The sequence below is a fragment of the Orcinus orca genome, chromosome 12, assembly GCF_937001465.1.
Source record: "Orcinus orca chromosome 12, mOrcOrc1.1, whole genome shotgun sequence".
NCBI classification, from domain to species: Eukaryota; Metazoa; Chordata; class Mammalia; order Artiodactyla; family Delphinidae; genus Orcinus; species Orcinus orca.
The window spans coordinates 25,419,641-25,434,451 of NC_064570.1; the positions used below are offsets into that span (position 1 = coordinate 25,419,641).

The following is a 14,811-nucleotide window of genomic DNA, read 5'->3' on the forward strand; positions in this document are numbered from 1 at the left end:
AGATGGCAATTTTTCATTATGTATTTTACAACAACTTTAAAAAGATTTAAAGAAGTGTGCTATATTCCCCAAAGTTTGGAAATCGGTGATGTGAAACACTAAGTGGTATGATTCTCACTTCTTACAACACCACTTGCAGCTCTGCTGTTTTGGGCAAAGAAACTCAACGTACCTTGGCCTGTTATTTCTTCTGTAAGACGGGGTTATTATCTCTGTAGGTTATGCAACTTTACTTAATAAGGAGAAAAAATGTCAAACCTCTTAATTGGTTTGTTTCCTTGAAAGAAGCATTTCCTGATAGGGAGGTAGAGTTGGGCCATACTAATTTTGTTCTGTATCCTGAAATTTGCTCTCCCCCTCAAGCTTCAAATTACCACAGACCTTGCCTCTAAAGGAGTCCTTCCTCTCTGATCCATCAGGGTAATGTGGACCTATGACTCTTCCCTCAAGTCTGGGAAGCATTGGTGAGACAGGCTGGAACATTCAAATAAGGCTTTACCTACACTAGGAGATAACACATGGAAAATAAACACAGATGGGCCTATGGGCCTACATAACCTGGTTTATAAAACAAACCTACCTCTGGTTTGAAAACATGCCCTTTCTTGTGGAATGAGGAGGAAAGACTCTAGGCTTATACCTTTGCTTTTAAGCTCCCAGTCTGAGTACGTATGGCGCTGATGCCATCTTATTACTCAAGTTCTTAGGAATTCAGCCCTTGATTTTTGATCCAATTAAGAGACGTCCACTGTAGGGTTAACTTCACGATGGAGGCTGGAGGGATGATGCAGAAACACTGTTCTAGAAACCTCTTTTTCTGAATTAAAGTAATCCGAACCAAATATCTTAACAGATATCAGAAACTGGATTAATGAAACACATATTATCACTAAAATTCAATAATCAAATAAACTAATAAAATGCATTTCTTTATTTAGTATCTCCCCATGGAGTAAGGGGAATCACATTTTGGTCAGGTGTTTTTTTGAAGGTATTGAGCACTGCCTGTGTCTCCTGAGTCTGATGTGAGACCAACATCACCACTGAGGAAATAGTAGAACAGACAAAGAAGAGGAAATTCTGCACTTGACATTTGCTTGTCTGTGATGTATTCCACCTTGCCATTCCCCACAAAATTTCTGGCTTCTGAGGGAAAGCAGTGAATGGGGGAGCAGTATATTATGATGCCTCTGAGAACGTTTAAGCTACTTTCATCTTGCTTGCTTATTTATGGCACGTGTCAAATTTATCAGTCCCTTACCTGTTGGGATAACCAGGAAGGCGATGGCTCTGAGGCTCTGGTCAGTGTGCAGAGTTTCTCCTAGGTGGTACTCTTCTGTTTCATTCTGAGAGAAAATATAGGTAGGAAGTAAAAAAGTCAATTTTACAATCTTAAACTCTCATTAATACATGCTCCATGATAGTTGTTCATCTTTTATAAACATTAATCCTTGGAAAAATTAAATTTTGATAGTAGGTCTAGAACTAATGGAAAATAACTGCAGCACAGAGGGCTTTCTGGAATATATTATTTTTACAATAGAGCTCTGGTCTATGCTGATCATGGAAATGAGCTAGAAAACTTTAAAATAATTTCCCAGGTACCTGCCTCCCTGACCTGGGACAGGGAGGGGGGTGAATACTTTTTTTCCATCTTGTAACAAACATTTATTTGGCAAACTATTTTATAGAAATAGACCCTAAAATCAAAACCTGGGTGGGGCTTAGGAGTTATTTTTAAGTTTTTAGTTCTTCAGGCGACTCTGAAGTATGGTAATTAACTACTGGTCTAAACTAAACGGGAGACTGACCCTTCCCTCTCAATTCCTGAATACATCATTCTTAGTTTCAGCTTCCTGTCCGAGGCCCTCTTCTCTACCTGAAGATTGACACCCAATGAGCTTCTTAGAGCAAAAATAGTATGAGTTACACTATTTGTGATAAGCTTCTAAAACCAGCTTCAAAGATAATGACTAACATGATGCTCAGAAAGAAGACCCAAAGTGCTTCTGGCAAAATACCTTTGTCAAATGACATGAGGGACATTGCACAAAGGAAATGGCTTTCGACATGGAAGAACAATTAGTATTGGGCATTTGTGGGCAGATATTTTGCTGTAAGGTTAGGGAAAATACTACTAGAATCTGTATGGAGCAGTTCTTACTAATGTGTGATTGATGTACGGAGAATTGCTTAATGGTGTTTTGGCCAGCATCTGACTACAAGTCTCTGCTGTTTTAATTTAGTTGCTATTATTCTGTGAGCTCTGCCTCAGTGCCTACTGAGCTCAGTGACTTGGGCACGGGAGGGCTCTGGCCCCCGCAGCAGAAAGAAGGAATAGCTCTGAATGCCAACCTGGTGCACAGCTGGTGCTTCTCAGGATGCTTCTTGATGGTGATTCAGTGATGGAAAAATGCTACAAGCTTTGCCCCAGCCAGTCACCTCAACTGAATGGAGTCACGTTTTGTTGGGGGTTAGGGTCTAAACTCAACATTTGAAGGAAAAGCCCAGCTAATCAAATTACCCTCGAAAATTCTATCCTCACACTGAAACCCCAAAGCAAGTTATTTTGGTTTCCGCTTGTGTTTTAACTATGGTCTCCATCTCCCCATGGGAGTGAGGTCAGCATCAGATTTAAATGGAGAGAACTACAGAGTTGATAAAAGGATAGTTTTGTTCCTCTGATTTCTTTTTTGTTCTGTTTTTTCCCCCCAGTTCAGATAGTTTAACTCATGTTGGTTTTCTATGCCATTCACATATCATTCTTCCATTTCTCCCAGTTTTTTTTTTTTTTTTTTTTGGAGTAACATAACATTTTGGTACATAGGTCTTGGAGTCAGGCTTCCTGAGTTCAAATCCAGGTCCTACAATTTATTAACGACACCCCTGGGCAAATTACTTAACCTGGGCGAGCCTCAGTGTCCTTGTGTGTCAAAGGGGGGTACTAAGTGTGCATACATCATAAGGTTGTGAGGACTAAACCAGTCAACACGTGGAAGACCTAAGGACAGTCCCTGCTAAGAGTAAGGGCTGAAAGGGCAAAGTTATTAATATTTAGTGGTGACTGTGGGGGGATTGGTTGACAAGGCAGTGTTCAATCTTGAGAGACCCACCACAGAGCTGTGAGGATCCCAGGTGCTTTATGAACATAGGTGTTCTCTTCAGGTGAGACAGTGCAAATATTCTTATATGACTCCAGTGATTAATTTTTGAATATTACCCCATTGCAGCCTAAATAGCCATGATATCAGCCTCTGGCTAAAGGAAACACCACCATGAGCGACTGTTCTCTCTTTGAACTCAGTTGATGAGCCCTAGAGCCTCCTTCAGGGCATCTCAAGACCTCCTGTCATTCCTCCTCCTGGGTGATAGACAGGCTGGCACATTCTCATTAGAGGGAGTAAGTAGCACTTATTGTCATTGTTTCCAGGAGAATAACGTGTTCTAGGACATAACATGTGTAAGTATTGCTTGAGCTTCTTACACGATGGTGACATGGCTTAGAAAGTATGTAAATACTCATTCGTGGAAACAGCACACAGAAATCAGCTGGTGAGAGATCAGATCAACTGGCTTTTTAAATAGAGGCTACCTCGTCTTTGGTTAGAAGACAGGGTAAGCGACTAACAACCTCAGCAACAAATGGGTGGCTCACTCAGTTAGAAGATCAGGGTCTTGTCTCTCCGAGTCCCTGCTCGTACGGTTCATGGAAATTTTATTACTTGGGACCAACCTACATGGCCTCCCGATTGGTGAGGGAGGTCAACTTCTGAAGGTGTGTCTTTGATGTTGGGAATCTGTTGGCTAGCCAAGTGGGGTCAGGCCGAGGAGGCCCTCAAAAGCCAGGTAAAGGAATGGGATGCATCAGAGCAGGGCCAAGTGTAAGCGATTTTTTTTTGTTTGGTTTTGGTGTTTTGGTTTTTTGAAGTGTAAGTTATTGTGTCAGGTTGGTCATCCTGCAACTCTTGTACCTTTAATGTCTCATCTGGAGCCCCCTCCATTTCTCAGGGAGTAGACAGCTCTCATGCCCAGCCTCTAGTCTAGAGGAATAATTGTGAGAACTAAACCAGCATGCACACAGAAGCTGAAATTTCTTCTCCCCTCCCTACCCCACCCAGGTTTTGACAGCGTTCCCACCTCCACCTGGGGCCCTCTACCTGAGCCCCTCCCATAAGCTGACTCAGGAACGCTGGCCTCCGCACTCCCTGGAGGCCCGGGAGGATGGCAGCCCCTCTGCCCGGGGCTCCATGCCCTCTGCCCAAACAAGCAAGGCAGCAACACATAATTCCCTGGCTTGGTAACTCTCTTGAGATGATTTCTCACAAGGTGTGAAGATTTTTCAGATGATAGTTTCCAATTTCTTAGGGAGACTGGTTTATACAAGGATATCTTGCATAAACCTAGCAAGGTAGAGCTGTTCTCAGGATAGCTGCGGTCATTTACCAATTCACCATATGTTTGCTGAGCACTATCTGTGTGCCAGGCAGGCACTGTGTCAAAGAAAGGCTGAACAAAGATGAATAAAATGTGGTCTTTGGGCTTCCTTGGTGGCGCAGTGGTTGAGAGTCCGCCTGCTGATGCAGGGGACACGGGTTCGTGCCCCGGTCCAGGAAGATCCCACATGCCGCGGAGCGGCTGGGCCCGTGAGCCATGGCCGTTGAGCCTGCGCATCCGGAGCCTGTGCTCCACAACGGGAGAGGCCACAACAGTGAGAGGCCCGCGTACCGCAAAAAAAAAAAAAAAATGTGGTCTTTGTTGTCAAGGAGTCCTATGCTAAATAGCGGAGGCTCATGCTACTCAGATGTCAGCTGCCCACCCTCCTACCCTCCACACATCTCTGACATCTAGATGGGCATGGCTGGACCTCCACTTTATGGCTGGGAAGTTCTAAGCCTCGCCAAGAGATAACTATATCTATCTATCTATTTATCTATCTATCTATCTATCTATACCGACATATAAAAACATAAAAGGATATATCTATATATACAATTAATTCCAAAGGGTTTGCAATCCCACAATTCTTCTGTCTCTGGGTCCGTGTCTACACATGTTGCTTCTGATTCCTTTCAAATAAACCTGGATGCCAAATCCCAACTCATTTCTGCTTTCTAACAACAACTTATTTATTGTAAGGCTGGTTGGCTTTTCCAGGGGAAAGGATCTCATCCTAGAGTGTGATCTCGGACACTTCCTTTCCCTGCCCATATATTTCTCCTTCCTTTATTCTCTCCCCTTGTCTGAGGATCAAATAGATGGCTCTCCTTGTCTGGTGTGATCTTGACCTTTTCTCTGAGGTCTAAGCACCAGATGATATTTCTTGCAGGAACTCACTAAAGCCAAGCAACCTTAAGAAAATTTTCCCAACAAAAATGCTTCCGGCCCTAAGAGAAATCTCATGCCTGCTACAAAGGAAGAGAATATTCTCTACCCTGTTACATATATTACAAATTAAATATTATTATAGTGACAGGTGTCTTCATAGAGACCTATCCAGGGAACTCCAAGTTTACCAAGGAAGATGGCCAACTTGGCCTGGGGAATTTAGGAAAGCCTGCATAGAGGATGTGACAGCTCTATTTGGGGTGGAGGACAAAGGTGCTGTTGTGCTGATCTCAGCATAGGGTCAAGCTTTCATTCTAAGCAGCATCACAGCTGAGGTGTCAGCTCTCAGGAGGTAGTTGCTCCACCTGTCTGGGGACTGGGCATATCCATCCCAGGGGTTCAGGGCAGAGGCTGGGAACAAACACAGCTGCAAGCAGTGGGGAGTCCCGGCAGGTGGAGCACGGTATGTGAAAAGGATGGAACTAATGCCAAGTGGCAGTCCAGGCAGATGATGGCGTCAGGGAGGTCTAGCCAGGCAGCTCAGAGCTCTGGGAGGGGAGCACAGCGTGGGGATATAGTAGTTGAACGAAGACAATCTGTGGAGATGTGGTCAGGTTGATGGTCTGACAGAAGCCAACAGGATGTAACTGCAAAAGGGGCTTCAAGATCAAAGCTCTCATCCTGGGAGGGAGAGAAGGGACAGGCAGAAGCTAAGAAGGTTATTAGCTCAGAGGAACTGGGAGGTAGCTTGGGGTTACTTGGAGCACAGAGTCAGGAGAAAGCTGACATTAAGGCTGACATCCAAGTGGCTGAGTGGCTTGGGGCAGGGCCCCTCCAGTTCTGTCTGATGAGGTTCAGATGCATAGCTGGATACAGGCGGTGGGCACTGAGCCGGAGGAGACTCTGCTGACAGTTAAGGATGAAGGTGCAGAAGCTGGGTAGGGAGCCGGGCAAAGCACTGCTGCCTGATCCTAACCTACTCATCTGTCACCTTGCAGCATCAAAGACTCCTCTAGGTCTTCCAGCACTTGGGGATGTTTCAACTCTTTCCTTTTCTGGACCTGCATCTTTATCATAATTTCAGGGCTTAATTCTAGGCCAGGAGGTACTATTCTTATTTTCTGCTTTTAGTTTTATTTCTCACTGGTGCTGAGTGAGACGCAGCAGCGTTGGACCCCGGCATATGGTCTTCCCTGGGGAAAAAGGCCCCGCCCACCTGTAAGCTACCAGGCTCTGAGGCAGGACAGCGTGGGTTTGAATACTGGCTCGACTAGCTGGGTGACCTTGGACAAGTTACTCAACTTTTCTTTGTCTCGTTGTCCTCCTCTGTAAAATAGGGATAATGATAGCGCCCACTTCATAATGTGGTTGAGGATTAATTAATGTGGATATTATAAGCATTTAGAACAGTTCTTGGTACTTAATAAACAACTAATAAATGTCAGTTATTATTTCTCCAATAAGGAGGGAGCCTGAGAAGGATCCTAGGCTGATCTGAGGGTGTTATTCACTCAATTAATGTATTCTGAGTGCCTTCCATGTGCCAAATATTGCTCTAAGGTTTTGGGGTGTATCAGTCAATAAACAGACAAAAACCCCTGCCCTATGACGTCATCTTTTTCTGTTGACTCTGAAACAAAAAGTGGGATTTTCGGAACTGCTCCCTAGGGGAGCTGCAAGAATTCCTTTTCATGTTTTTTTTTTTTTTCTGTAAAATCATTTACAAGGATTGAGGTAGCAAATACTAAGGCCAATCCAAGGGCCTCAGCCAGGACAGACCTGACCCACCACAACTGCTTCCCTCCTGCTGGGAAGCACTGTTACTCCTCACAAACCTCTTCAGAGGAAACCCAGGACAATGCTCTGCTTTCTCTTTTATTTTTTGGCCATGCCACGTGGAATGCAGCATCTTAGCTCCCCGACCAGGGATCGAACCTGTGCTCCCTGCAGTGGAAGTGCAGAGTCTTAAGCAATGGACTGCCAGGGGAGCCCCAACGCTGTGCTTTCTTAAGAGCCAGTGAGCACTTTGTGGATCTTCTCTCCCTGCCTTTCCTCAGTGTAGGATTGGTGACATACTCTATCTAGATCAGGGCTTCTCAACCTTGGCACTATTGACATTTTGTGCCAGATGACTCTTTGTTGAGGGGAGGCTGTCCTGTGTGTTGTCGGATGTTTAACAGCATCCCTGGCCTCTACCTGCTAGATTCCAGGAGCATCCTTCCAGCTGTGACAACCAAAAACGTCTCCAGACTTTGCCACGTGTCCCCTGGGGGTAAAATCATCCCTGGTCAAGAGCCACTGCTGACAGTTCCACAGTGGATGAGGCTGCTCGTCACAGCCTCAGGGCCCACGTGGCTCTAGTCTCCATTGTCAGTGAAGCTTCTTTGGTACCCAGAATCTGAGCACCTCTCCTGGCCTGTGCTGACGGCTCATGGCTTCTACACTCTTATCACGCAAATGGGCAACCCTAGAAGCTGACTCGGGTTCACTCAGGACACAAGGGTGGTTTGTGGATGGGGGAGTAGAAAGAGGAAGAGGCAGCTGTTCACTCCTTTGCATTTTTACGGGTCTCAGACCATACTTACAGATGGAAGCCACGCCAGGAGTAGCATCCAGCTCTGTCTGAGACAGAAACTGGGCTCACCGCACTTGGGCAGAGTCAGGTACGAACAGTGGCACATTTTTTTCCTTTATGTTGTTTCTTCTCCATGTTACAATACTGTCTAAGCTGGAGTCAGCTCATCTGGGTGTGTTCTGAACTGGTTTGATCTAGCTCGGGGGACCTAACAGCTAGTTTTTTTGTTGTTTGTTTGTGTTTTTGCGGTATGCGGGCCTCTCACTGCTGTGGCCTCTCCCGTTGCGGAGCACAGGCTCCGGACGCGCAGGCTCAGCGGCCATGGCTCACAGGCCCAGCCGCTCCGCGGCATGTGGGATCTTCCCAGACTGGGGCACGAACCCACGTCCCCTGCATCGGCAGGCGGACTCCCAACCACTGCACCACCAGGGAAGCCCAACAGCTAGTTTTGAAGTTCCCAAAAACACTGGCAGAGAGTGGTCATCCCTGAGAGCTGTGGCTCAGGCAGGGCTCACAGGTGAGTGCTGGCTCTGAGAGGAGTTGAAAGGCCCATGGTGCCCTGCATCCCCCAGCACGTCAGCAAGGATATTCACTGGCCTTTTGTGTAAATGCCTCGTTCAGTGTGCAGCTCTGGAATGGTATCTCTTCTCGCAAGGTGACTGCCACATGACTGAATTATTTTGGAGTCAGAATTAAATCTAGAATATATGTTGGGATATTGATTTTGAGGGCACACCTTGTCCTTTAAAATTTTTTTTTTTAAATTCAAATCTCGTTTCTTTGTAAATTGCCTTTTGAAAGACGCAGGCGTGCAAGGCTTGAGGGACTCCATTCTTACAAGTTTGTAAAATGATTTTCCAACTCAGCTGGACTTTGCTCTAGTGCAGCCCTTGACAGCACAGTTCTTTACCCTGTTCCTGATGCTTCTGGTTCTTTCTCGAGCTCAGACTTTTTAAGGGGATCCATCATAAACCATTACCATAGGGTGTTTTTAAAAAAATATATGGTTCTAACGTTATGGGCAAGAAAAGAACAAGCGAAACAAAAGAAGCAGCCACACTGAAAAGGTACACTGAGGAAGAGAGGTAGCGGAGAGTTTTGAAATGATACGTGTCTTAGAGGCAGGGCCTGCTGGGAAGCCAGGCGTGGCCTGCTGTCTGGCAGAGGCCCTCTGCCCCGACAGGGTCCCAGCCACAGATGCCTCAGAGGAACAATTTCATACCGAAACTTCTTTCCTCTTGAAAACTACACTCAGTTATCTTTCAGTTTAGTTCACCCTGAGTCGGACAGCTGAGAAATGTGAAGAAACCCTGAGGATGTGGTTTGCTCCAGGTGACTCAAATCAGTGGCTCATAAATACATGACAAGTTTCTATCCTGGGAATTGTTCTTCTTCAAGTCACCTGAATGGGGCTTCCTGTCAGGGCTTTACAGAGCCTTTCTCCAGCCCTTGCTACACTTGACAGAGAATCAAGCCTATTTTTTCGCCCTTTCTCATAGAATGTGCTGGCTTAGCTTCTCTGTTCTCTGGTATTAGCACAGCCCAAAGCCTAGAGAGCTTAGGGAATGGGACATTTTAGACAGTTTGTAGAGAGACTTTTTTTCCCACTTTCTCAAAACAGCGCTGCTCGTAGCTATGTTTCTCAAGGGCATCCACCTTCTCCTGGGAACGTTCTGTTCCTAATGGTAAATGGTCTGTAGGAACCTGCCCAATCTTGCTTCACAGTATGTCTACATCACTTAGGAATTCAAAACGAGTTCACCATAAGCAAGGGTCACGTTCTAATTATTTCACAAATATCAGACCAAGTACAGAGTTGGGTTCTAGGCAACACTTTCCAGCTCAGTTTTTCCTCCTTCAATATGAAACTTACAGGAAGAGCTACTTTCAAAATCCATTTTTTCAGACTCCTGGATTGTATATTGGTGAGTGACTAGATTGCAAAACAACCAGGTACAAAAAGGAGCCAATAAACTCAACAGAAATGAACCGTTCAGCTGAGAAAATCACCACTTGGTGATAATATAGAAAGAATAGAAAAATGGTCTCAGAATTGTCCTCTAGAATAAGAATACTACTTGCTAATGATTGCAGAAATTTTAAAAAGTAAAAGGTTTCCAGATAACTCTGCCTGAGGGCATGATCAGTCAGTTGTTCATCTGACAGATGTACTGTAGTGACCACCGCCTTGCAGCCCAGCTCTGCCCTGCTTCCCCTGCACAGCCCCTTTCCATCATATTTGATACATCATCTCACATAGTCCCAGCCAGGCTGGCCTGAGCCTTCCAAACACCCAGCCAAAACCTGACATGGCTCTTCATTGCTTTTTTCCTTTTTTCTTGTACTTCTGAAATTAATTTTCCCATGGAAGTAGCTCCTGGAGATTTTCTATGGAAAGAAAATATATAAGATCCCATAGGCAACAGGCAATTTGGGTGGCTGAGCAAGGGCCCTTCGTCCCTCTCCAGTCCCTCTCCTTATCCTGTATCTATTGTCATCCAGGTACACATGTGAGATTTCATTTTGCAACTCAAGTTGGAGGGAAAAGATTTGGGGGAATAGGATTTGGTTGGAGGGTATAAGGGTGAGGTCTGTTTTTTCTCCAATCTGAGTGGAAACAAAAATGATAATACTTTTCTCATGTAAGACTTCAAATTCTGGCAAGGGGCAATGGCTAGAATTAAAGATTTGGGAGAGCCGGACACAAGCAGAGAGCAGCCCTGGGGGCCAGGTAAGCCGTGTGGCACGGAGTGAGGGCTGCAATGTGGGGCAGGGTTTCCTGAACTGCAGTGAGTTGTGCTTGATGACTTTTAGGGGATCTTCCAATTTTAAGAGTTGCCTGTGATATTGAAGTCTCTTAGTAATTTGACAGTCTATGTTGTTAAAAACACATTGCCATAAGGTAATACTTCATTATATTTTTCTTCTTGCAACATTGTCCTATAGATTTTCAATAACAGATTTAAAATAGGGATTGCTTAAGGGAGAATAAAAAAGAATCCATTTCACTTGGCCTAGCAACAGAAGACGATCTGTATCCCAAGCTGCCGGCATACTTTACACAGCACAGCTGCGTTCAGATTCCATATGGCTGCAGTCTCCATCCTAACTGAAAGACAGCATCTCATTGCTCATGGTCAGAGGGCTGGGGCAGGCCTTCAGCACAGGTCACCGAGAAGCTAGTAATATCCTTGTACCCACTGTAGGGGTTCCTACCGCTGCACAGGAAGCTCTGTGCAAATTCTTGGTTGAGTTATGCTACAGAGGAGTGGTTCCCAAGGTCTGAACATGGACTCCTGCAGGTCTATTCTGACCAACTGACATTTATCTGGAGCGAAATGAGGAAAAGAACAAGGCAGTATTTTTTTTTCTTGATGTTAATTTAGTCAAAGGCTCTCCCTTATTTGAATCACGTTCTTCCCATCTTTAGATGTTAAAATTTCCTTTCATTTAAGATACAACGGTGAGAATAAATGGCAGGGTCTTTTGTTTGCTTGTAATGCAAACATGACAAAATAAAACTCTGCCATTCTCTGAAATTTCCCCAGCCTGTGAATCCCTGTTATAGATGCAGTTGCCAACTAGACTTCTGAGGAGCAAGTCTTACAGTTCATATTTCTATCGAGCCCTGGGCTGTGAGCTGGTCACTGACAACCTCGGCAAGGCCTTCGGATGCCTTTAGTACTTCGTTAAAAATAAAAATGATAATTAAGTTATGATCACATCTCTCATCTCTCCAAAGCCTTATTTTCACTTATCTGCATTTTTTAGTGTTTTTCATTCTGGAGGAAAAAAAAGGTGGGGTGAGGGGCTCCTCTAGGGCTCATGTAGGGAGGAAGGCTGATGAGAAAAGTGGAGTCCAGAACTGCATTGGCTGGTCCACGTGAGATAAATCACAAGGAGAAGTGCCTGGCACTCATTCCAGGTGAAACAAGGAACGGCTCCTAGGGAGTGGGACCTGTGGCATCATTTGATGGGCGGGACCCGCTGGATGGGATTGGGTCACTCGCCCCAATGCTGTGAAGCACCTCTCACCAGGGTACAGGCTTTACCTGTCTGGTGGCTCAGGGAGCCTGGGGCACTGGCTGAGGATCCCTCTCTAACCATCAGCACCCAGTGTACCATGAGAAAACCCAAAATCAGATCAAGCAAAGCCAGAGGAGGAAGAATCCGAATAAACTTTGCTACCCATCCTGCGGGAGACTCACAGAAGATTCACATTGCCTTTCTTGGGGAGAGCCTATTGGACACTCCCTGCGACTGGAAAGGACTTGAACACTCAGGTCTTTTGCTTGAGCCTGCTTTGCCTGGGGGGCTTTAGTGTGTGGGGAATATTGGAGTCTGTTAAGTACCTTTGTGTTCTGATGTAATTTCCATAATTACTTGGGGCTCAAAGACAGAGATAAACTACTGAGGCTGTGTTGGGTGGTGAAGAGTTTGGGGGGAGGTGATCTGGGATTTCCCCTTGAGTGAATGGCATTGTCAGTATGGACTGTTGGGTTGGGAGTAGTGGGAGATGGATTGAGAAACATTTATTCGCTCAGCTCCCTTTCCCATTGGCTACATATTGGTCCCATGGGACATGACTTCTGAATTTCTGGGTGGTGATTGCATGAACCCCGACAAGTTCTCTTGGGGCCTGATTCCTTAGCGTCAACAGGAAAGCCAGGGGAGGAGGTAAAGAGTATGTGGCACTGGCGTGAGACAATTGCTATTGGGTAGTGGCTGCTTGAAGTTCAGGGCGTATGTGGAGATGTGGAAACTCTGCCCAAAGACCTCAGAGACAGGGGAGGCTGATGTGGCACCTGAGCGTTTTACACGTTGCACCACTCAAATTCAGTTGTGCTCTCTAAGTGTCTAGCACCCATAACTAAAATGTGGAGACTCCATTTTTGTGAGAAAAAGATTTTCTCACTTATTCCTCAGGAGAGAAAGTGTACGTTCAATTGGTCACAGAGTCTGTTTCAAGGTAGTAGCCAGTTATATGTCTGAAAAGATTGAAAGCAAGAGATTAGTGAAACATTATAGTTCCTAAAGCTGTAGCTAATCCAATGGGCATAAGTGATTTTCATTATCTTGTTGCTTCACCATCCCTTCTAGAATTCCCTTTTACTCAACCGTCACTGAATTGGCCTCAGTGATTTGACTGATGGTTGACCCAGGTTCTTATTGTCAAGTGATATTACCTTGCTTTTATTTGGGGGTATAATACCTGCAATTGCCCATTTATCCTTCTCACTGGGCATGGAGTCACCAAGAGAGCCCCAGTATATCTCTTAGATTCTAAACATACTCTTCTCTGACCCATTGTGTAGAAAAGATCCTAGAACTTCACGTTAATCCTTATCAGTTACTTCCGTGGTAATATAATTCCTTTATGTGGTTGCTGGTCCACTGCTAGATGGTGATCTGGTGGTAGTTACAATTCCAAGTTCAATGGAACCTTTACTGTATCCTTTGGCTGATGGTTTCTCCCAAAGAACTAAGATTTTTAACCTAGCAGAGTCAAAGGCTTCAAGGAAGGGAAGCGTAGATTCTATAAGTGGGATACTGGGAGAGGTGGCAAGAAGGCCCAATTTTATTTGTACTACTGGGTTTCAGGACCAATGTCTTATAGCTATTGGGGATGCACTCTGTATCAATCTTTGGTTGAATGTGTCTATCACATGCTAGCAGAAATTACCGCTAAACCACAGGGCTTTGCCCCTCAGCTGACGCCTTATCTGAATCTGTAACAGACTGCCATTTTTTAAAATACAAATGCCTCTGAATCATGGGGCACATGATAAGAACAGTGGGTACTGTGTTCATGTACCATATTTTGTACCTCCCTCACTATTAAAAAAGTTCCTCGGAGGGGCTTCCCTGGTGGCGCAGTGGTTGAGAGTCCGCCTGCCGATGCAGGGGACACGGGTTCGTGCCCCGGTCCGGGAAGATCCCACATGCCGCGGAGCGGCTGGGCCGTGAGCCATGGCCACTGAGCCTGAGCGTCCGGAGCCTGTGCTCCGCAACGGGAGAGGCCACAACAGTGAGAGGCCCGCATACAGCAGAAAGAAAAAAAAAAAGTTCCTCGATCTAAGGCAATGTTCTATAGGATACCAAGTTGATAATTCAAGTATTCTATAAACTCTTGGTTCATGGTACTGTGGACATACTGAAAGCAGAGAAGGCAAATGCTTATCTGGACTTGGTATCAATTCTGCTAGGAACTGTGAGGTATGGAATTTATTTTACCTTACTTTTAAGTTAATAATTTAATCTGCTACTATTTTACGGATGTTGGCAGAAGACACAAGACTCTTAGATCAGAGACAAAGACTTTTTACTCTTAGTAAGCAGCATGATGTACAGCATTTCCTCCCGTGTCCAAGTCTCACAGAAGAGTGACAGAAGGCCCAGGTAGATTCGCCTCACAACTGAGGAATACTCAGCTTAGGGAATCTGTTGTTCTATAGCAAGCAATAAACCAGCCTTCTCTTTGTCCTGAGGGGAGAGCTTACCTCATCCCTCATGATAGATTGCTGCAAACAAAACCCTGAGACATGGTCTGGGCAAGAGCTATGAGGGCTTTGTATTCTTAGCAGACTCAGAAAGAATGGGCATGGATGCTTACGGGCCTACGGCAGATTCCCTCTCTGAACAAGGACAACTCCTTGTCTCCTCTCTGGTAGAGGGACTAGTGTTATCAACTTGCCACCAAGTGGCTTTATGGCTTCCTTGAGGAATGGCTCTATATTGAGGGTTCAGTGTCCATTACTGCTGCCAGAAGGTTAGGGATTCACCAGTAGCAGCAGCTAGGTCAAGCTTTGTGTGAAGAAGCACAAGTGTTGGGCCAATGCAGAGGCGCCATTCATGGGCCCATTCTGCAAAAACAAAGGTGGCCTAGGAGACAGGCTGGATGACATCACAGA

General features: G+C 45.3%; 1 protein-coding gene across 1 annotated transcript in view; it reads right to left on the reverse strand.

Annotated features, from left to right (window-relative positions):
- The window catches only part of ARFGEF3 (ARFGEF family member 3), a 312,275-nt gene that overhangs the window by 282,347 nt on the left and 15,117 nt on the right, over window positions 1–14,811 (reverse strand). Inside the window, exon 3 of the mRNA XM_049695570.1 lies at window positions 1,262–1,336. The gene's annotated coding sequence lies outside the window, so the exon portion shown is untranslated. The remainder of the gene's footprint in view (window positions 1–1,261; window positions 1,337–14,811) is intronic.